The sequence below is a fragment of the Bombus affinis genome, chromosome 3, assembly GCF_024516045.1.
Source record: "Bombus affinis isolate iyBomAffi1 chromosome 3, iyBomAffi1.2, whole genome shotgun sequence".
Classification (NCBI taxonomy): domain Eukaryota; kingdom Metazoa; phylum Arthropoda; class Insecta; order Hymenoptera; family Apidae; genus Bombus; species Bombus affinis.
Genome location: NC_066346.1, coordinates 14,752,583 through 14,775,706, shown reverse-complemented (window position 1 = coordinate 14,775,706; position 23,124 = coordinate 14,752,583). Strand labels below are relative to the sequence as shown.

The 23,124-nt window shown below is 36.2% G+C and overlaps 1 protein-coding gene and 1 long non-coding RNA gene across 3 annotated transcripts in view; one reads left to right on the top strand and one right to left on the bottom strand.

Moving 5' to 3' along the window:
• LOC126914800 (A disintegrin and metalloproteinase with thrombospondin motifs 3-like) overlaps positions 1 to 23,124 on the bottom strand; it is a 62,882-nt gene that overhangs the window by 28,524 nt on the left and 11,234 nt on the right. The window lies entirely within an intron of this gene.
• On the top strand, positions 2,379 to 4,551 carry LOC126914833 (uncharacterized). The gene is made up of 3 exons (XR_007709843.1): positions 2,379 to 3,342; positions 3,996 to 4,318; positions 4,397 to 4,551. It is a non-coding gene; the product is annotated as an uncharacterized LOC126914833 (long non-coding RNA).

Below are 23,124 nucleotides of genomic sequence, written 5' to 3'. Positions count from 1 at the left end.
TTCTTCAAACCAAACGATTAAGAGATGGAATAAAGCTGAAATTACGTGATATAATATGCGCGTATACTTCGTGTGCCTGACATTACGAGCATCACACTACTTACAAAGGAGATTTTACCTTGTATAAATCATACTTTTACTTTAGCAGCATGATAAATTTTATCCGATTACTTGAAAGCTGTTTGTATTCCGAGTTATTAAGCATCGTTATAACAACGAATGGTGTTGATAATTCTCTAATTTATTTAAATTTCCAAATTAACATAAAGTGTTACGTAATTATTTTATAAATGTCTTAAAACGTTATGAATATTAGTTTATATGAAATCTTCCCTTAGAGAACGTGGGCGGATGAATATTAAACTTTGATGGAACGCATCTAACGATGAAATATTACATATCTATGAAATTCATCTAAATGATTAAATATCAGATATCTATGGTATTCATCAAACGATTAAATATCAAATAATATAAAAAAAATATAAAATAACAGTTAGCAACATTTCGATATTATGGATTAATTGAATTAACTTTTAAATCGAAACACAAACGTGTTAACTACAACCTGCGGATTAAAGCGATTACAACTTTTTCCTTTTTTTTTACTTTTTTTTTTTTTGATAGGAAAACTTCAACCAATACTTTTGTGTAAGCCTGTGAGGTAAGCCTCGACTTCTAAACTAACTTCGTAAGCTATAGAACTAAAAGAGCATAATCGTAATGTGATACGAATAGTCGGAAGAAATTTAACATTTATTTAAAAACTATATATATTTATTTAAAAACCGCTATATTACAAAGTCTTTAACTATATTTTTATGAATCTGTATAATTTTTTAGAATTTTAAAAGGATACATATATATATGCAAGATCCCTAGATTTCATGTAGGATAGGGATTCTTTTTGTTTCGCGGGTAGCACGACAGGCTGTGTTTCACGGACAGACCGATCTTCCCTTGTTTTACGGACGACCATTTTAAGAAGCACGTTTTTCCCGAACGGACGGATAGAGAGTTACATTAGAGACAAACAAGGTTACGGAATAGTTATTTAAGATTTTAAAGACTGAAGAAGAAAGATCGGTAGCTCAGGACGTTGAAAATCGATTCTCAATTTTCAGGTAAACATTGTACTAAAGACTTGTTATTTCCCGTTTATATAATTATTGTTATTTATTGTTATAAACGCATATTAATTGTCGTTTATTTTTGTATTTTATTATTTACTTCATAATAAAAACTCGATTTTCAGACTACAGAATCGATCCCTGAATTATCACCAAATTACCATCTTACAAATCGATTTTCACTACGCCATGCCGTTAGAAGTGAAGCTACGTATCGCCGTGAACGAGAACGCAAGAGGGAGAAAATAGAATGCATAAGAATCCATAAGAAAACCAGAAGATGAAGTATGTGATGTCTTTCCTCCAGAATATCAAGCAAGAGATCATCGTCCGCGGTTATTCAGTTTATCGATAGTGAAGAAAGCCGCAAACAACTTAACCAAGGTAAGCCATTACAGAAACATTGCACTCACGATGGATGACGCAACGGCAGCGTCATACATCGGTACAAGTTTAAACTTCGTGTTTCGAGATATTTACTTAGAAGAATCGGAGATCATCCCCACAAGGAAAATAAAGACCGAAATCGAAAAGCCCAATCTTCAAACAGAAACATTATTAGAAATCTTCCAGAAACAAAACATGCATGAGAGAGAAGGAACAGACTTTCTCATAAAACAATTTGATGGAACGCAAAAAGCCACAGATTGGAGTATGAAATATTCATATTTCACATACGCATCCCTTCCATACTCTAATATGAGTATGAAACCGAATACGAAAAATACGAAATCCAAACTGATGAAAAAAGGATCAAGAATTTGAAGAAATATCTGGGAAAAACAGCATCAGAATGGTACCAGACAAATCTGCCGAAGGATGAAGAATACAACTGGGAAAATTGGAAGGTGGCAGTTCAAAAAGTTTCTGGCAATAAAGGTTGGTCTGCAGTACGATACGCTTATAACTTTAAATACATTTCAGGTTCATTCACTGAATATGCCATAAAAAAGGAATGATTAATATTGGAAGTAAGGAGGAAGACTTCTGAAGAGACAGGGATAAATCTAATTGTTATTGGATTACCCATACACATTCAAGATAAAATCGATAAAGAAACAGTACAATCAACAAATGGCTTAATCGGATTCTTGGGGCAATATCAGACGAAGGGAAGAAAAACACAAGGGAGTAACGCAAGATTGGACAGAAAGCCAGAACCACTGCCCAAGAAACAACCTTGTATGATTTATGAAGCACTGAATTTCCCAGGTCGATTTCACCCAATAACAACTCACCAAAGAAATACATGCACATACTCATCGATCATTTTTCAAGGGCTGTTTTTATGTCCACATCGAAAACACAACACACAGAAGATATCATAAAACTTATAGACTCGACAGGAGAAACTGATTGCATAAAAATTATCCTTGCAGACCGATACCCAGTAATGACATCCAAAGAAATTCAAGAGTATACGAGGAAAAGGAACATTAAATTAATTTTCACCTCGACAGACTGCCCATCCTCCAATGGACTGAACAAAAGGGTAAATCAAACATTAGTAAACAGGATCAGATGTAATTCAGACAAAAATAAGAGAAACTGGACAAAAATCACAGAAGAAAGCGTAGAAGAAAACAATAACACCAGACACAGTGTAACGGGGTTTGCCCCAAATCATTTACTGAATGGAAAAATGATTGAAATCGTCCCTAAGGAAATAATGGAGAATAAGATAAACCTAAAAAGAGACAGAGAAGAAGCATTCAAAAACTCAACAAGAAATTTCGAAATTAACAAACAAAAATACGATAAAAAAAGAAGAGAACACGAATTTAAAATCGGTGATATGGTCTTCACCCATAACGGAAAAAAAATGAATAGAAATAAGCTGGAAGAAATTAGGAAAGGACCTTTCATAATTCTAAGAAGGATTTCAAACTCCATATATGAAGTGGATAACGGTAATCGGGGATCTGAAGGGAATCTGTTCCACTCCCCATTCGAGGGGCGGTATAAACTCCCTAGAGTTCATGTAGGATAGGGATTCTTTTTGTTTTACGGGTAGCACGACAGGCTGTGTTTCACGGACAGACCTTCTTTTGTTTTATGGACGACCATTTTAAGAAGCAAATTTTTCGCGAACGGACGGACAGAGAGTTACATTAGAGACAGACAAGGTTACAGAATAGTTATTTAAAATTTTAAAGACTGAAGAAGAAAGATCGGTAGCTCAGGACGTTGAAAATCGATTCTCGATTTTCAGGTAAACATTGTACTAAAGACTTTTTATTTCCCGTTTATATAATTATTATTTATTGTTATAGACGCATATTAATTGTTGTTTATTTTTGTATTTTATCATTTACTCCATAATAAAAACTCGATTTTCAGACTACAGAATAGATCCCTGAATTATCCCCGGATTACGATCTTATATATATGTACATATTTGTATATTTATATATATATATACAAATATATATATATATATATATATATATATATATATATATATATATATATATATATATATATAGAGAGAGAGAGAGAGAGAGAGAATGTTACAAGGAAGTAATCTAAAACTTCGTAAATTTGTAGTACATGTTTAATGAGAGAAGTATAAAATATCTGATAAGCGTAGATCCAAAAATTAATCCTATTTATTTGATATACCCTACTTTTTATTTAACATTTAAATCGAACGTTTAAATCGAACCCTCGATAGAATAGATAGAATAAACGTGTCCAATAAAATAATCTCCTCCATCATCTGATTTGAATTCAACGAATTTTTTTTATGAATACACATAGAGAGAAATCTACCTATTGTGGACACACGTACAAATCAATAAATAATGCATGTCGTGCAATATCGGCTACAGAAGGAAAAAATAGACAATTATGTGTTATCCATAGATGGCAGTTATACAGTGACTACGAAAGGTATTTAAATAATATGAATATAAATACATGATACATGTATTAAACTTGGTATTATTTAATGGTACTTTCATACGATTATAAGGATTTGATTTGAAATATAAAAGCTGATAGGAAAACGGTTCATTGGAAAATATGGACACGCGCAAATATTTTCTCGTGCCCGCAGTATATTAAAACAGAAAGTCAAATGAAATATTTCTTATCAATGGCGGAGGATATTTTTCTCTTCTTCTTGACCCAGCAATTGGATTTCATCAATATTATATAACGTTGATTAAAATTTCCTTTTCTCTCGAGTGAGTACTATAAGATCACAAAATGACATAGATCTTTTCTTTGCAACTTGCTGAATATAAAACTGCGTCCTTTTACAGGCAACCATGTATATTCCAAGCGTGATGAAGGGATTAGATCATCGTATCGTAAATTATGCTTACTTCCAACCCCAAAGGCAGACTTTCTATGTGCTTGTCTCTTTGCTTCGAGGGCCAGCGAACTCTTCACTCTATATGACAGAAACAGCCTAGAATCCAGGGGGAAATTTGAAAGTCAATCAAGGAAAGAACTGCAAGGTGGACAGAGCAAGGTCTCGTAGAAATGTATGTGAGATTCGTTTCTCGCAAATTACGAGATACGGAAACGTTTAAAGTCATCTACAGGCGGAAATCTGTTCAAGACAGTCGCGGTAATATTTCGACGTTATATTTCATACGTTAAGCCAGCTATTATTTAAATATGTTCTTTGAAATTAAGTAAAATCAAAGTAGCTGAAAAAGTACAGCTGATAAAATTACGTTCAAAACGTGAATGAACAATAATTTTTACTTTCGTTACGCTATTGTTATCGATTATCCATTATTTCTTATGGCAAGAAATGGGAACGTGCTTAATTTACGATAAAAACGAGAAACAATACGTAAAATATTTTTCACGATAAATTATTTTCATATTGTTTGAAATAATTTTACGCTTCCGCGATATAAGTGGCGAATGTAATTGAACAAGAATCATTTTTGATAAATGTAACAGATATATACCGTATATATATGCAAAATATATTATAACGTTTTAATTCATAAAGTTACGTAAAATTATTGGAAATCTATGTACGTAGGTATGTTTAAATATTTCATTCATGTTTTTATTCCATTGAATTGCAAGTTATATAAAATCATTTCATTAATAGTATAGTTCAATGATATAAGAATTGCGAATTAAGAATATTGTTTATTAGTGATATAAATAATTAAATTAGTAATAATGTATACTTAACACGTTCTTGTATTTTGTTATTAAGGTAGAGTTAAATGGTTAAAGAATTAAAATTATTTCGCTCTTCTTTCAAAATTATTTCAATCTCAATCTCATGTTTTAGAAGGGAAAACTATAATTTTTGTTCTTAAAACATATCATCCCCTAATAGTCTGCGTTCGAATCATGATTATTCTAAAAACCACTATGATTGTGTTATTGAAACAACGTCATCAACTAGTTTCTTAAAGTACGTAGATGCTATTGAAACAAACTACGTACATGCATAGTAAGTTTATATGAATATTAAACATAAGAAACTTCGTTTGACTTGATTTGGCTGAAATCAGCTTGTCGAAGTGCATCATAGAAATAAGTCACGTCGATAAAAGTTGTAGCGCAATATCTATTAGACTGTCATTAAAGTCATCGTTGGTACATTAATAGATGGTATCATACAGTTAAACGACATGTCATAATATTCTTTCATCTAAACCATAGTAGCAACAGACTGTTTCCTACAGACTAGAGGTATTTCATGGGACGATCATATAAATTCTTAAATACAATAATGTATAATACACATACGTACATACATGAACCAAGTCTGTAAGCATAATCTATAGACTATAATAAATACGTGAAACATTTTGAATTCTGTATTAGATTTGAAGAAATCTCGAATAAATCAAAAGATATTAAATACTACAAAACTGTGAGCATTATTAAGGATTAGGATGTGATTTTTTGAAAGATATAAATATAATTTATGAATAGTTTCAAAGATGAAGGTGAAAGAAATCTGTAACAAGAATTAGTCCCTTAAGGAAACGTTAATTACTTTGTTACTGTAGAAACACTTGTGGATTCTTCGTTATAAAACTAACAATTATCTTTTATCTAAAGGATATGTTATAATACAAAGATCCTTAAAATTATTCGATGGAATATCCTATTGATATTAATGCTGATTACCTACTTTTTAACCTATCATTTACAAAGAACAGTTTATTTATCGAAGCTATAAACTTTTTTGCCCGCTTCAGAGCTTTCATCGACGATTTATGACGTACATGGTGCAATAATGCCTAATGCGATTCTCTTTAATATCCCATATTGCATACATTCTCGTACCGATTACACAAATTGTTTGAATTCAAGAAACATGCGATCACTATACCGGTATAAATTTGTTATTTACTTGATCTGAAATATCCTTTCAAGTTTGAAGTGAAATTGAAATTCTTTCAAATAATCTTTGACTTAAAGATGTTATTTATAGTTTCGCGTTTATCGATATTGATTCCCTAAATTTAACTGATTTTAGATGTATATTTATTTTACGATTTAAGCATTACATGTTAGTTTAAGTATCATTTACATACCAGCTACTTGAAATCCATTTAATTTCATGTAACTTAACTAATTACAGAACAAGGTTTAACTTTTACGTTAACTAAGCTCAAAATGTCCATGAAGCATGATTTGTTTCTGGAAAGTCATTTAACTATTTTAACTAACGAAATGTATAACGAAAATTATCGATTTTCAGAACTTTATAATATAATGGAATCGTTTTACATATTTGCGGACAAACAACACAACACAGTTTTCGTTTATGAATACGAAATAAAAAATTTAAATAAAAATTATATTAATCCTTTCGGTGCGAGTTGTTTTTTAACATCGATGGTACGTATAAAGCAGTAAAGCATGTGCGTGACCTGAATACATTTCCGGTCTTTTTATAACGATTGTGAACAAATAATGTAAAACTATAACTTCAAAACTATAACGTATGTTTCCAGATAAAGAAAATAATCACAGACTTCGCTGGATGCATAAGCATTCATAGACAACATCAATGGAATTTTTTCTGATGAATATGTACTTCTCCTGTAGGAAAGTATGAGATGACTCGTTTGTTTGTAAGAAATGTTCAAGAGCAGTCATGAAATCATTTACGGATTTCACTACGTTTTACATATTCGAAACCTTCCATCCTTGCATTTCTTTTCTGTCTCCCCTTTCTCGTGAATACTTAAATACATGATTTTTTCAAAACTTCACAAAAATAATCGTAAGAATCTGTTCTATTTTTTCTCGTATATTTCCTTGTTTGGAAAAAGGAATAATTTATGACTTGTAATTTGTAAAATTACGCTAATAATATCAGTTTACTTGTACAAGATGGCCACCATACACATATTTGTCACATTAGAAAATATAGACCTAACCAAACAGGAATATTACACATTACAAGTTAACGTACATATATGTGTAGTATCTATTTACAAGTATCGCAGATTACCTCTTGAAAAGTAAGAAAACATAAAGACTAAAGTAAAGTTGTAAATCTAAACTACAGTTCAAGTTATACAAGGCATGCAAAGCTTCTCTTGAAACGCTAGGTGCGTACTTCGATATACAATATAAAGAAACATAGCCCGCGAGAAAAGCTATATAGTACATACCATACAGATCCCTCGCCATAACTTTGTCAATATGCGCAACGAAATCGGTAATTTTCGCGCCACCACTCAAACGCCGTTTCTCTCGCTTTGGATAATTGAATTAAATCCAGATCGTCCATGTTTACAGCGAAGCAACACGTGATACCGCCAAAAGTGCTTTCCACCCCCTCACATAACTGACATCGGCCGTCCGTGGATCCAACGGAAGGATTTTGAACGTTGGAGAATGCGTAACGCTGATTGGCTATTGAGCTCGGGGGTCGATCGTAGAAGGGGACGCCGGGTCGCAACGAGCCTCACAGTACCACTTCGACTGTGAACGCGATAGGAATTGGATCGTCTATTTTACAAAGCTCCTTTATCTTTTGCAACAATTACATTCGAATGTCTTTTCAAGCGCTAACGACATAATCGACGTTTGGTAAGCGATTAGTAACTGCGAATTCGTAGAATTCGTGGATAATTCTCGAGCTGTTTCGTGCGTACGCGATATTAAGTGGCACGCAAACAGGTGCACCTATTCGCGTAGCGCAAGAAATGTATCACGGAGGTCGTTCGAATTCGGGTGCACGATCTATGCCTATGACTGTGCAGTAGGGCATACTCTTCTCGACCACTTGTCTGGCGCCAACCACCACTATTGTCTCGCGAAGGCCAAGCTGTAAATCTTCGTTGCTTATACCGTTTTCTTGGTGAGTGTTAATTTTTTACTTATTCGATGGTATAATAATACCGTTATTACGAGGTAAAAGTTTTTGGATGTGTGATTTCTTGATTGAAGAGACGCTATCATTATTAAAAGTTTGAATATCCCGCCACTAGCGAGGGAAACATAATACAGAATGATTCTTTCATTTGCTTACATTCGATTTGTTAATTTTACTCCTATTCTCCTTTTTAATTCGTAATTTAATTGTGAGGACATATGCTATGGAGCAATTTTTGTTACTTTTAGCATCGTTGCTTTATTTGTTAAGACTGTTGAGCAATACGATCGTTTACTTTATTTACTGCCTTGTTTGCTATTATTCTACTTTTAAAGACAGGTATTTTGGAAATATAAACTTCTACATATTGGTATAATATTGATATACTTGAGATAAGCTCGTTTATGCTGTTACTGTTTAGGATCGTTTATTCATTAAAGTTATTGTAATCATATGACAACGAGAACTAGTGTAAAATATATAAAATGTATAGTTCTATTTTAATAATCAATTTTTAGTGCCTTTAGCGAAACGAATTGATTCGTATTAAAAATGTCGTTTAGTGAATAGGAAAATAGGACACTGAAGGTTTAACTAATTTAAAAGGATTTAGTTATTGAAGATAGTACTTGCTGAGCAAATGGATCGCGAAGTTGTCATAATGCTACAAATGATACACGCTTGTTAAATGAAAATCCATCGACTTTTCATTTTTCCATTTGTTTAAGAAATATGTTGTCCTATTAGTTTATTCCATTAATATTTATAATGATATATGCAAACAAAAGTGTATAAATAATAATATGCAAATAATTTTTTAACTTAAATGTCACTTATTTAATGTTTTATAGAATGCTATAAGTATACTACTGATAAGATTAATTAATCGAGAACGGAATTAATGCTGTTTACTGTAATCAGAAAGAAAATGGATTAAGGAGCGAGAAGATTTCGAACGTAGCGAAATTATTTGTTGATTGAATATCTCCTCCAACCCGACAAGCAATGCGGGTTATTACAAGTAGTTTTTACTTAATTTCCAATTAGTTATCGTATCTATAAGGTGTGGTCAAAGTTTTGGTACATAAATTTAGCTTGCATCGTATTGTACCGATTTATTTATATATCCTTTTTTATATGATTTATGTTATTGAGTTAGGATTATATTAAATTATTAATAAAATGAAAGAAAAATGGAAATTAAAATTAAATAAAATAGAATTGCATTAAATAAGAAATAGAAATAAAGTTGAACTAAAGCAAATTCAATTAAATTATTTCTTTTTACTTGCCTATGGGATTCTGGGATTATTAAAGTTCCTATTACGTACTCGTATTCTCGCTAATTCTTAAAATGAATTGACTATGAAATGAATGAGACTATTTCTCCGATTATATTAAATAGGCAATATCAATTACGTGTAATTGAATACATTATTCGAACGTTTTCTACAGAACTCTTGTTATTAATACATTATGGAAAATTTGAAACCAATTCGATATATATATATAGAGGTTGCAATGCATTTATTGCAAACATATGCTTAACGAAAAATTAGTATACAACATTAGTAGTAGTCTCAAACATACAATTAATTGCAGTAAATGTCCTGCGACTCTTACATACATTGTCATACTCGTTTGAAATTGTAATAATACGTTAATCTTGTCACAGTATCGATAGGATATCAAGATATTCTTAATAATATGTCCACAAGGAGTTTGCAGGGATATTCAAATATTTTCGCGAACCACTGTAATTCAGCACAAGAGCAGAAAATTCCAGATTTTTTAGTTCTCGATCAGAGTGAATGTTTATACAAGTAACATTCGCTATCTGTGTCCATATTTACCGAACATTTCTATTAAACCTGCGCCAAGCTCGTAGAATGCCTCAGGTCGTATATGAGATGTCAGTTTTATCAAACGAAACGGGACCAGCTCCGTCTTACGTTTTCGATTAATTTTTTTCAAGATCTTGCTCTTGCATAATTAAATAATTTGAAAATTTATAATAATATGTATGTAGTATCTTAATGGGTCTTAGAGGAAAGGACAAGTAATGATGTTTTGATTTAATTAATAATATTCGAAGCAACGAAATAATTATAATGCTGTCGTACGTCTTATTTTCAGACGCGGCTTTCGACTTCCCGATTCACACTCTTCGGCTTCTACACTCGCTCGCTCTCGGTTCTCAACTCACACTCTGCACACCTTTCGCATCCGTTCTCTCCGGCTTCTCAACTAATACTGACTTTAACGTTTCTTTTGTCTTTTCCCGTCGTTCGAGACACGTGTCCCGAAACGCGCGTGGCCAGGGTCACGCGGGCCCTTACCACGAAACTTAAAAAGGACCGACGACACCTTGATGTACCCGACGATGCCGCGGCTCTCGCGACATTGTTTACGATTCGGCAGATATCTTAGGCCTTTTGTCCACGATACTACATGTATATATAGAAATTTAATAGAAACAAATAGCAGGTGGACTTGTTAGATCGTCAGAAAATTATAGATTGTTATGTTTATGTATCGTTCATATGACACGCTGTAAAAGTAAGAAACGATAATTATAAATTTATCGAAATATATTTATTATAAAGAGAAAAGAGAAAATGGCAGGGAAATATAGAGGAAAATTTGTTCGTAGGACGCTTCGTATTCAAGAGATTCCAAGATTGAAAATTTGCCTACCAAGTATACTTGAACTTGGCTCATTACGTGATAAATTAAAAAAATGTATTTTTCTTGAAAACAATGCGTCTTGCGAATAAATTTTGTTCCACATTCTCAGTTTATTTTCACACGTAGAATAGCGTCCTGTCGATTGTTTACTCCTCTTCGGTCCAGAATTAGCCATGTTCTAGTACGCTTGGTAAATTTTCAAACGCGATCTTCTCGAAAATAAAGAATCCTGTATATTCGAATTTAAGTTGTCGAACGAAACCGATTTATACAAATCAAATGTATATCATCGAATATACAATTTGTTAAATAATACTCGTTTTAATCTACTTATGAAAGATTATGATACACGAAGAACTTGTCGTTAGAATCAAATTATTTCTTTCGCTAAGCTTCGAATCTCAAAAATTTAACGTAGATATTTCCATCAGGTATTTTGGCATCGGAAGGAAAATTCCACGAACTTGAACCAATTTTTATTACTTTTCCGTCAAAACAATTCCCTGCTTCGTCTGATATTTATTAACGGATCATTCGTTTAAACTCGCGATTTGATCACATTGTGGCTGTTATAAATATTTTGAGGCTGTCGGCGATATTATGCTTCCCGTCGCTCCTGTACAAGTTTCATTCGTACCCGAACAAAGTTCCCAATTACACGACGTACAAGATCTCGTAAAGTTTCGTTAATTCGTTATCAGCCAACGTCGTACTTTTCGCGAGAAGAACTCGCAAGACTATTATTTCCGCTTTGCGAATCTATTTATCCGACGTGGGAATGTCTAAACTCTAACTAAAGCGAGAAAGCTTTCTTCATCGTATCCGTAGTCATACAACGAACAATTTTATTTATGAATATCCGCCTTGACAGTTTGTCTAAAGGATGTTCGTCCTTCAATTTTGTTACAAACGCAAAACGTTTCTTTCTTCGCTTCTTTTCCAAATATTCCGCTCGTGCTTATATACTTTAAGATAGCAGTTGCAGCAGTTAATGAAAAAAGTTGTTTGCAACTATACCTCGATTAAAATCGCTCGAGATATCGTAAGGTTCTTCTTGCATACGATAAATATTGGGTTGGCATCTATGTGATTGCGAATTTTGTCAATACCACCTAATGACAAAATCCACAATCGCTAAGTTGCCAACCCAATAATAGGCAAGCGTCTAATATTAAAAATAACAACTTATAATGTTGTTTTCTTGCAAATTCCGTTCGTTTTTCATTACCGATTTTCAATAAATTATCGTTGCTTGTCTGTCGGATTCGTATTATTATAGTATTTTAACTGTCTATGTTTTTAACGTTCCATGGCTAGAAATCCACGAACAGTATACAAATTACCAATTGCTGTTCTTTTATCTACGCGACGTTTAATTTCCGTTAAAAATAAATTACGTTTAAAAAACTAGTTTAAAAAATGACTCGGTTAACCGGTTAATATCGGATTCTTGCTATAGTTGTTACATGACTTTTTACTATTTTTTGTCTATTGCCAAATAACCTTTCTCATGGTAGGCGGATCGTACACGATTATAACGTGGAGAAAACGTGAAGGGTAATCGTTTTACTAACTCGTTGCCTTAATTGGTTTACCTTAACTATGTTGGCTGTGTCAACCGATGATACGGGTTACGCTTATTTCGTTGTTCACGCAACACGGTATAACGGTACATATCTGGAATCTGCATAGATGATTAGGGATGAATGTTATGGAAATTTCCAATCTAAACAAGCCAGTCTTCAATGAGTATCGATCGATCACATTGTAATGTCGTTAATTACGCGCAATTATATTAATGAAACTATCGTAAATCTTGTACAAATAAAAACAAAAAAGGATCAAGAAATTAATATTATTGTTACCATCGTTGCGCGCAAATATTACGTACAGTGGGTATTTTATCGTAAGAAGGAACATATTACTTTGTCCCAAAAGTTTCTTTCCTTTTATAAGGAAATTATTTAATTGTTAGTACATACGCATCTTCTAACGAATGGGAACAACTTCGAGTCACCGTAATCATCATATCGAATGGAGAAAAAAAAAGATCGAAAAATATATATATTGGAAACTTTGAATCTAAAATCTGATATTTATACGAACGTTGTAGCACGAAATTTAATTTCTCTTCTTTTTCCGGCTTTCGTAAAACGACTGCGTCTAAAGGACTTTCGAAACTTAATTATCCCGGTTGAATCTTTAAAGTAATATACATGGACTAACTTTTCATTGAAGACACCGGTAAGGAAGAAAATCGCCAGGAACTGGTAATTATCGAGCGCTTCCACAATGAGTAGACGGTCAGTTTGTCTAACTCCTTCATTCAAGGATAGCGCATACTTGAAGTGTTTCCTACTACGGGGACTGTTATTGAAATGCTTGGAATTGAACGTATAGTTGCGCAGTTATGCGTTTAAGGGCCATTTCTGTCATCTCGATTTTTTTATTTTCGTTGCACACCACCTTGCACGATTTTAATAATATTTAGACAGAAGAAAAAATATGAATAAGTATTCTTGTTATTATTTGCGTTATTAAGTCAAAATGGAAAATACCTTCGGTTCGAACAGTTGATTTTAATCAACTTTAGTCGAAATTCGATTTGTACTTTGGAAATTTTAATCGGTTGCAGAATATATAATATTAGAATATATAATAACGGATATAATATGCAAAGTTAAATGTATTCTACGTCATTGTCATTATTGTTATTGTTTGATCGTGATCGGAGAATAATATTTCAAAAGACATGACGAATATATGGCATAGAATTTGTATTATGAGATCGAAATGGAAAATACTTTTAGTTCGAAGGTTTGATTAAAATTCAAATTTCATTGTGCTTGACGAATTTCCATCGATCGTAGAATATACAGCTAAAACATCGATGTAACATCGAAAGTCAAGCAATATTCTACTTTCTCGTTTCGCTTGTTATCGTCATGTACAGCCTCGTAATATTTTTAAAACCATAGGACACATATAAATGAGATATAAATACGTAAGTGCGTTATTAAATCGAAATGGCAAGTACTTTCGGCTCGGATATCGATCAAAATAATATTGAGAGTGAAATGCAAGCTATGTGTATCACGCGTTATTTCAGCGCGAAGTCAGACGAAGCAGGGAATTGTTTTGACGGAAAAGTAATAAAAATTGGTTCAAGTTCGAGGAATTTTCCTTCCGATGCCAAAATACCTGATGGAAATATCTACGTTAAATTTTTGAGATTCGAAGCTTAGCGAAAGAAATAATTTGATTCTAACGACAAGTTCTTCGTGTATCATAATCTTTCATAAGTAGATTAAAACGAGTATTATTTAACAAATTGTATATTCGATGATATACATTTGATTTGTATAAATCGGTTTCGTTCGACAACTTAAATTCGAATATACAGGATTCTTTATTTTCGAGAAGATCGCGTTTGAAAATTTACCAAGCGTACTAGAACATGGCTAATTCTGGACCGAAGAGGAGTAAACAATCGACAGGACGCTATTCTACGTGTGAAAATAAAATGAGAATGTGGAACAAAATTTATTCGCAAGACGCATTGTTTTCAAGAAAAATACATTTTTTTAATTTATCACGTAATGAGCCAAGTTCAAGTATACTTGGTAGGCAAATTTTCAATCTTGGAATCTCTTGAATACGAAGCGTCCTACGAACAAATTTTCCTCTATATTTCCCTGCCATTTTCTCTTTTCTCTTTATAATAAATATATTTCGATAAATTTATAATTATCGTTTCTTACTTTTACAGCGTGTCATACGAACGATACATAAACATAACAATCTATAATTTTCTGACGATCTAACAAGTCCACCTGCTATTTGTTTCTATTAAATTTCTATATATACATGTAGTATCGTGGACAAAAGGCCTAAGATATCTGCCGAATCGTAAACAATGTCGCGAGAGCCGCGGCATCGTCGGGTACATCAAGGTGTCGTCGGTCCTTTTTAAGTTTCGTGGTAAGGGCCCGCGTGACCCTGGCCACGCGCGTTTCGGGACACGTGTCTCGAACGACGGGAAAAGACAAAAGAAACGTTAAAGTCAGTATTAGTTGAGAAGCCGGAGAGAACGGATGCGAAAGGTGTGCAGAGTGTGAATTGAGAAGCGAGAGCGAGCGAGTGTAGAAGCCGAAGAGTGTGAATCGGGAAGTCGAAAGCCGCGTCTGAAAATAAGACGTACGACAGCATTGTAATTATTTCGTTGCTTCGAATATTATTAATTAAATCAAAACATCATTACTTGTCCTTTCCTCTAAGACCCATTAAGATACTACATAATTTTGGGGGCTCAGCCGGGATCTAGAGCGCTAAGTGACAAGTGAAAGTGATATTTCGGAACGATGAGTGACTACAATGCAGGTGAAGCAGTTTTGACTGACGAGCAGGTGGCTCAGATGCAAATACCTGAGTTGAAAGACGAGCTGAGAAAACGACGGCTGAGATTAACGGGTAGAAAGGGCGAGCTGGTAGCGCGATTGCTGGCTGCGGTACGTTTAGACCGGGAACACGGTGCACGGGAGGAAGACGACGACGACGATGATGTTTTAGAAGACGACGACGACGATGAGATGGGCGTGATTGGGGACCGTTTAGACGGCAACGGTCCAGGGAATCACGATCTCAGTAGTCAAGACGGCGGAGTTCGGGTGACTCCAGTGGTAAGACGACGAGGACAAGACGAGCCTAAGTGCACGGCGTTAACGTTCGAAGACGTAAAAGACTCGTTAGGAAGATTTAGCGGAGATGATCTACCGAATGTAAGCCAGTGGATAAAGGATTTCGAGGAAATGGCGGAAGTGTGTGGCTGGTCGGACATCCACATGGTGGTTTTCGCCAGGAAGCTTCTCACAGGCTCTGCTCAAGCCTTCGCACGCCAAGAACGATGCACGAAGTCCTGGGCGAAGTTTAAAAAGGCGTTGGTAGATGAATTCCCAGACATAGTGAGTGACCGGGAGGTACATCAAGAATTAGCGCATAGAACGAAAAGAACAGACGAGAGTCTGCTTCAGTATATGTATAATATGCGTGAGATTGCGAGACAAGGAAGAGTCGATACACAGTCGGTAATCGACTATATTATCCAGGGTATTCCCGATGAGGTTGCGAATAAAGCCATACTATACGGGGCCAGGAATATGCAGCAGCTGAAGGAACGCTTCAAGCAGTATGAAGCGATGAAAAGTGACATGAGGGCGAAAACAAAATCTGGGGAACGCAAGGACGATAAAGCAAAACGGTCAGCAATGCGGAGTCAGACGAGACAAACGAGCAGTGATACCAAGAAGTGCTTCAGTTGCGGCGGCGACGGTCACTTAAGTGCTACGTGTCCGAAGAAAGAGAAAGGTGTGAGGTGCTTCAGGTGTAACGAACTTGGGCACATGGCGTCAAGGTGTACAGCACAACCGAAGAAGACCTACATCATTTCAAGACCCGAGAAGAAGAGATACATGAAGGAGGTGACGATAGACGGATGTAGGTTTACATCGTTGGTAGATACGGGTAGTGATCTCACGTTCATACGATCAGACGAGTATGAGAGGTTAGGATCACCACCGCTAGGAAATGGTAAGCTTAGGTTTGATGGTTTGGGTTCCACGGGCAATGAGACCTGGGGCGAATTTACAAAGATAATGATGGTCGACGGGTGTGCATTCACGGTCACGTTGCACGTCGTCTCAAATAAGGTATTGAGGAACCACAGCCTGCTGCTGGGTACTGATTTTTTGGATCAGATAGAGTTGCGTGTCAAACGGGGCGAGGTGAGCTTCCTACAGCTTGACGGGCAGGATGACGGTCACGAAAACGCGTCGGAGGTACTGAAGGTCAACGCGATTGAACAGACCGACGAGATAGATCTAGCGCACGTACAAGAACCTCACTACCGTGAAGCGATCCGCGATATCATTAGGGAGTATAAGCCAGAGAAGACGCGGGATGTCGGGATAACCGCGAAAATCGTATTGAAAAGCGACAAACCCGTGGTACGAAGACCGCGCCGGCTGGCGCCGTCTGAGAAAAAGGAAGTGGACGATTTGATGGAGGCGTGGACAGACGAAGGTATTATAAAACCATCGGACTCGGAGTACGCAAGTCCCATAGTTGTAGTTAGAAAGAAAGACGACTCCATCAGGGTCTGTGTCGATTTCCGCGAGCTTAATGAGCTCATCGAGTGTCCTCATTTCCCGTTGCCTTTGATTGAGGACGTGTTAGATGCATTGCAGGGCGCTCAGTTTTTCACGACGATAGATCTGAAGAATGGGTTTTTCCACGTGAGTTTAGACAAAGACAGCCAAAAGTACACCTCTTTCGTCACGCCGACAGGGCAATACGAATTTTTGAAGTTGCCGTTCGGTTTAAAAATTTCTCCTATTGTTTTCCAGAAGTACATCTCGATGATTTTCAAGGAACTGATGAACAAGGGTATTGTCATTGTGTACATGGACGACATTATTATTCTTGCCAGAAGTTTAGAGGAGGCGTGGGAACGTTTGCTAATGGTCATAGAGTTAACTAAGCAGCATGGTTTAGTCATAAACTGGAAGAAATGTCGCTTTATGCAGAAGGAGATTGAGTATTTGGGACATATAGTCTCGGAAAACACCATAAGGCCGTCCACCCATAAAACTAGGGCCGTTGCGAATTTTCCCAGGCCGACGTCTGTCAGGAAAGTTCAGAGTTTTTTGGGACTTACGGGGTATTTTCGAAAGTTCATTAGGGGTTATGCGAAGATTGCTAGGCCTCTAACGGACCTGTTGAAAAAGGAGGTAGAGTTTCAGTTCAGGGATCGAGAATTAGAAGCGTTCGAAACTTTAAAAGCAGCGCTTACCAGCGGGCCTGTGTTAAAACTATATAGGATAGGCGCCGAGACTGAATTGCATACAGACGCGTCCGCGGAGGGTTACGGGGCGATTCTAATGCAGCTGGATCTAAACGACAGAAAATTTCACCCGGTCTACTTCGCCAGTGGAAAGACCACTTCCGCGGAAGCAAAGTACACCAGCTATGAACTGGAGGTACTGGCGATAGTAAAGGCGTTAAATAAGTTTAGGGTTTACCTGTTAGGTATGCCGTTCACTATTGTCACGGATTGTCAAGCGTTCACCATGACGATGAAAAAGAAAGATTTGTGCGTGCGCGTAGCTAGATGGGCGATATTGTTAAGTGAGTTTAAGTATCAGGTGTGTCATCGACCGGGGAAAAGAATGCAGCATGTGGATGCTCTGAGTAGGAATCCACTGCCAAGCACTATGTTCGTAACGGAAAGCGAAGACGGGCTGATCGCGCGGTTGAGAAGTGCGCAGGGCAAGGACGTTGAGGTCCGCGGGATTGTGGATGCTGTAACGCGCAATCAGGTCGAGGGATATGCTATAAGGAACAACATCTTGTATAAAGAATGTGAGGACGATTTGCTAGTAGTAGTGCCGAAGGCCATGCAAATTCAGATAGTCAGGCGGGCACACGAACGGGGGCACTTCGGGGTCACCAAGACAGAGGCGATAGTCAAGAAAGACTTTTGGTTTAAGGGACTACGTGAGAAGGTCGAACATGTGATATCTAACTGTCTTGACTGTATCCTAGCCGAACGAAAATCGGGCAAACAGGAGGGATATTTAAACCCCTTAGACAAAGGAGACACCCCGCTAGACACGTACCATATCGACCATGTGGGACCCATGACAGCTACAAGGAAAAGATATGCACACATCTTTGTAGTAGTGGATGCGTTCACTAAGTTTACGTGGCTTTATCCCACCAAGTCTACTAATGCCGCGGACGTTATCGACCGGTTAAAGAGGCAGGCGGCTGTTTTTGGTAATCCACGACGAATCATCTCCGATCGGGGAACAGCATTCACATCCAACGCCTTCCGAGAATACTGCGAAGAAGAAAACATCGAGCATTTGCTAATCACGACGGGGGTACCGAGGGGGAATGGACAGGTAGAGAGGGTCAACAGGACACTCATACCATTATTAACTAAATTGGCTGCTCCTAAGCTCGATGATTGGTACAAGCACGTCGACCAAGTCCAGAGGTACTTGAATTCCACCATAAACAGAAGCACGGGAAAAACTCCCTTCCAGCTACTTGTCGGGGTTGAAATGCAAATCAAGGAAGATGCGCAGGTCAGAAGATTAATCGACGAAGAATGGGCTGCAAAATTCGAGGAACAGCGTCGTGAGTTACGCGAGGACGCCAAAAGGAAGATCGCTGCGACGCAAGAGGAAAACAGAAAGAATTTTAACAAAAGACGGAAGAGCGCGAAGCAGTACCTAAGGGGAGATTTGGTAGCAATTAAGAGAACTCAGTTTGGCCCGGGTTTAAAACTCGGGGGAAAATTTTTAGGTCCGTACCGGGTATTGCGAACGATGCGGAATGACCGATACATGGTGGAGAAGGTGGGGGAGCATGAGGGGCCTACGCACACGTCGACGACCGCCGACTTCATGAAGCCTTGGGTCCTCAACGCCGAAGACGACGCATCCGACGATAGCGAAATTGAAGACCACATCTGAGGGCAGATGTTATTGCAGGATGGCCGAATGTAGTATCGTGGACAAAAGGCCTAAGATATCTGCCGAATCGTAAACAATGTCGCGAGAGCCGCGGCATCGTCGGGTACATCAAGGTGTCGTCGGTCCTTTTTAAGTTTCGTGGTAAGGGCCCGCGTGACCCTGGCCACGCGCGTTTCGGGACACGTGTCTCGAACGACGGGAAAAGACAAAAGAAACGTTAAAGTCAGTATTAGTTGAGAAGCCGGAGAGAACGGATGCGAAAGGTGTGCAGAGTGTGAATTGAGAAGCGAGAGCGAGCGAGTGTAGAAGCCGAAGAGTGTGAATCGAGAAGTCGAAAGCCGCGTCTGAAAATAAGACGTACGACAGCATTATAATTATTTCGTTGCTTCGAATATTATTAATTAAATCAAAACATCATTACTTGTCCTTTCCTCTAAGACCCATTAAGATACTACATACATATTATTATAAATTTTCAAATTATTTAATTATGCAAGAGCAAGATCTTGAAAAAAATTAATCGAAAACGTAAGACGGAGCTGGTCCCGTTTCGTTTGATAAAACTGACATCTCATATACGACCTGAGGCATTCTACGAGCTTGGCGCAGGTTTAATAGAAATGTTCGGTAAATATGGACACAGATAGCGAATGTTACTTGTATAAACATTCACTCTGATCGAGAACTAAAAAATCTGGAATTTTCTGCTCTTGTGCTGAATTACAGTGGTTCGCGAAAATATTTGAATATCCCTGCAAACTCCTTGTGGACATATTATTAAGAATATCTTGATATCCTATCGATACTGTGACAAGATTAACGTATTATTACAATTTCAAACGAGTATGACAATGTATGTAAGAGTCGCAGGACATTTACTGCAATTAATTGTATGTTTGAGACTACTACTAATGTTGTATACTAATTTTTCGTTAAGCATATGTTTGCAATAAATGCATTGCAACCTCTATATATATATATCGAATTGGTTTCAAATTTTCCATAATGTATTAATAACAAGAGTTCTGTAGAAAACGTTCGAATAATGTATTCAATTACACGTAATTGATATTGCCTATTTAATATAATCGGAGAAATAGTCTCATTCATTTCATAGTCAATTCATTTTAAGAATTAGCGAGAATACGAGTACGTAATAGGAACTTTAATAATCCCAGAATCCCATAGGCAAGTAAAAAGAAATAATTTAATTGAATTTGCTTTAGTTCAACTTTATTTCTATTTCTTATTTAATGCAATTCTATTTTATTTAATTTTAATTTCCATTTTTCTTTCATTTTATTAATAATTTAATATAATCCTAACTCAATAACATAAATCATATAAAAAAGGATATATAAATAAATCGGTACAATACGATGCAAGCTAAATTTATGTACCAAAACTTTGACCACACCTTATAGATACGATAACTAATTGGAAATTAAGTAAAAACTACTTGTAATAACCCGCATTGCTTGTCGGGTTGGAGGAGATATTCAATCAACAAATAATTTCGCTACGTTCGAAATCTTCTCGCTCCTTAATCCATTTTCTTTCTGATTACAGTAAACAGCATTAATTCCGTTCTCGATTAATTAATCTTATCAGTAGTATACTTATAGCATTCTATAAAACATTAAATAAGTGACATTTAAGTTAAAAAATTATTTGCATATTATTATTTATACACTTTTGTTTGCATATATCATTATAAATATTAATGGAATAAACTAATAGGACAACATATTTCTTAAACAAATGGAAAAATGAAAAGTCGATGGATTTTCATTTAACAAGCGTGTATCATTTGTAGCATTATGACAACTTCGCGATCCATTTGCTCAGCAAGTACTATCTTCAATAACTAAATCCTTTTAAATTAGTTAAACCTTCAGTGTCCTATTTTCCTATTCACTAAACGACATTTTTAATACGAATCAATTCGTTTCGCTAAAGGCACTAAAAATTGATTATTAAAATAGAACTATACATTTTATATATTTTACACTAGTTCTCGTTGTCATATGATTACAATAACTTTAATGAATAAACGATCCTAAACAGTAACAGCATAAACGAGCTTATCTCAAGTATATCAATATTATACCAATATGTAGAAGTTTATATTTCCAAAATACCTGTCTTTAAAAGTAGAATAATAGCAAACAAGGCAGTAAATAAAGTAAACGATCGTATTGCTCAACAGTCTTAACAAATAAAGCAACGATGCTAAAAGTAACAAAAATTGCTCCATAGCATATGTCCTCACAATTAAATTACGAATTAAAAAGGAGAATAGGAGTAAAATTAACAAATCGAATGTAAGCAAATGAAAGAATCATTCTGTATTATGTTTCCCTCGCTAGTGGCGGGATATTCAAACTTTTAATAATGATAGCGTCTCTTCAATCAAGAAATCACACATCCAAAAACTTTTACCTCGTAATAACGGTATTATTATACCATCGAATAAGTAAAAAATTAACACTCACCAAGAAAACGGTATAAGCAACGAAGATTTACAGCTTGGCCTTCGCGAGACAATAGTGGTGGTTGGCGCCAGACAAGTGGTCGAGAAGAGTATGCCCTACTGCACAGTCATAGGCATAGATCGTGCACCCGAATTCGAACGACCTCCGTGATACATTTCTTGCGCTACGCGAATAGGTGCACCTGTTTGCGTGCCACTTAATATCGCGTACGCACGAAACAGCTCGAGAATTATCCACGAATTCTACGAATTCGCAGTTACTAATCGCTTACCAAACGTCGATTATGTCGTTAGCGCTTGAAAAGACATTCGAATGTAATTGTTGCAAAAGATAAAGGAGCTTTGTAAAATAGACGATCCAATTCCTATCGCGTTCACAGTCGAAGTGGTACTGTGAGGCTCGTTGCGACCCGGCGTCCCCTTCTACGATCGACCCCCGAGCTCAATAGCCAATCAGCGTTACGCATTCTCCAACGTTCAAAATCCTTCCGTTGGATCCACGGACGGCCGATGTCAGTTATGTGAGGGGATGGAAAGCACTTTTGGCGGTATCACGTGTTGCTTCGCTGTAAACATGGACGATCTGGATTTAATTCAATTATCCAAAGCGAGAGAAACGGCGTTTGAGTGGTGGCGCCGAAATTACCGATTTCGTTGAGCATATTGACAAAGTTATGGCGAGGGATCTGTATGGTATGTACTATATAGCTTTTCTCGCGGGCTATGTTTCTTTATATTGTATATCGAAGTACGCACCTAACGTTTCAAGAGAAGCTTTGCATGCCTTGTATAACTTGAACTGTAGTTTAGATTTACAACTTTACTTTAGTCTTTATGTTTTCTTACTTTTCAAGAGGTAATCTGCGATACTTGTAAATAGATACTACATATATATGTCGCGTCGGCGTTAAGATTAGAGTTAGGGTTAAAGGCGTGAAACGAATCCCTATT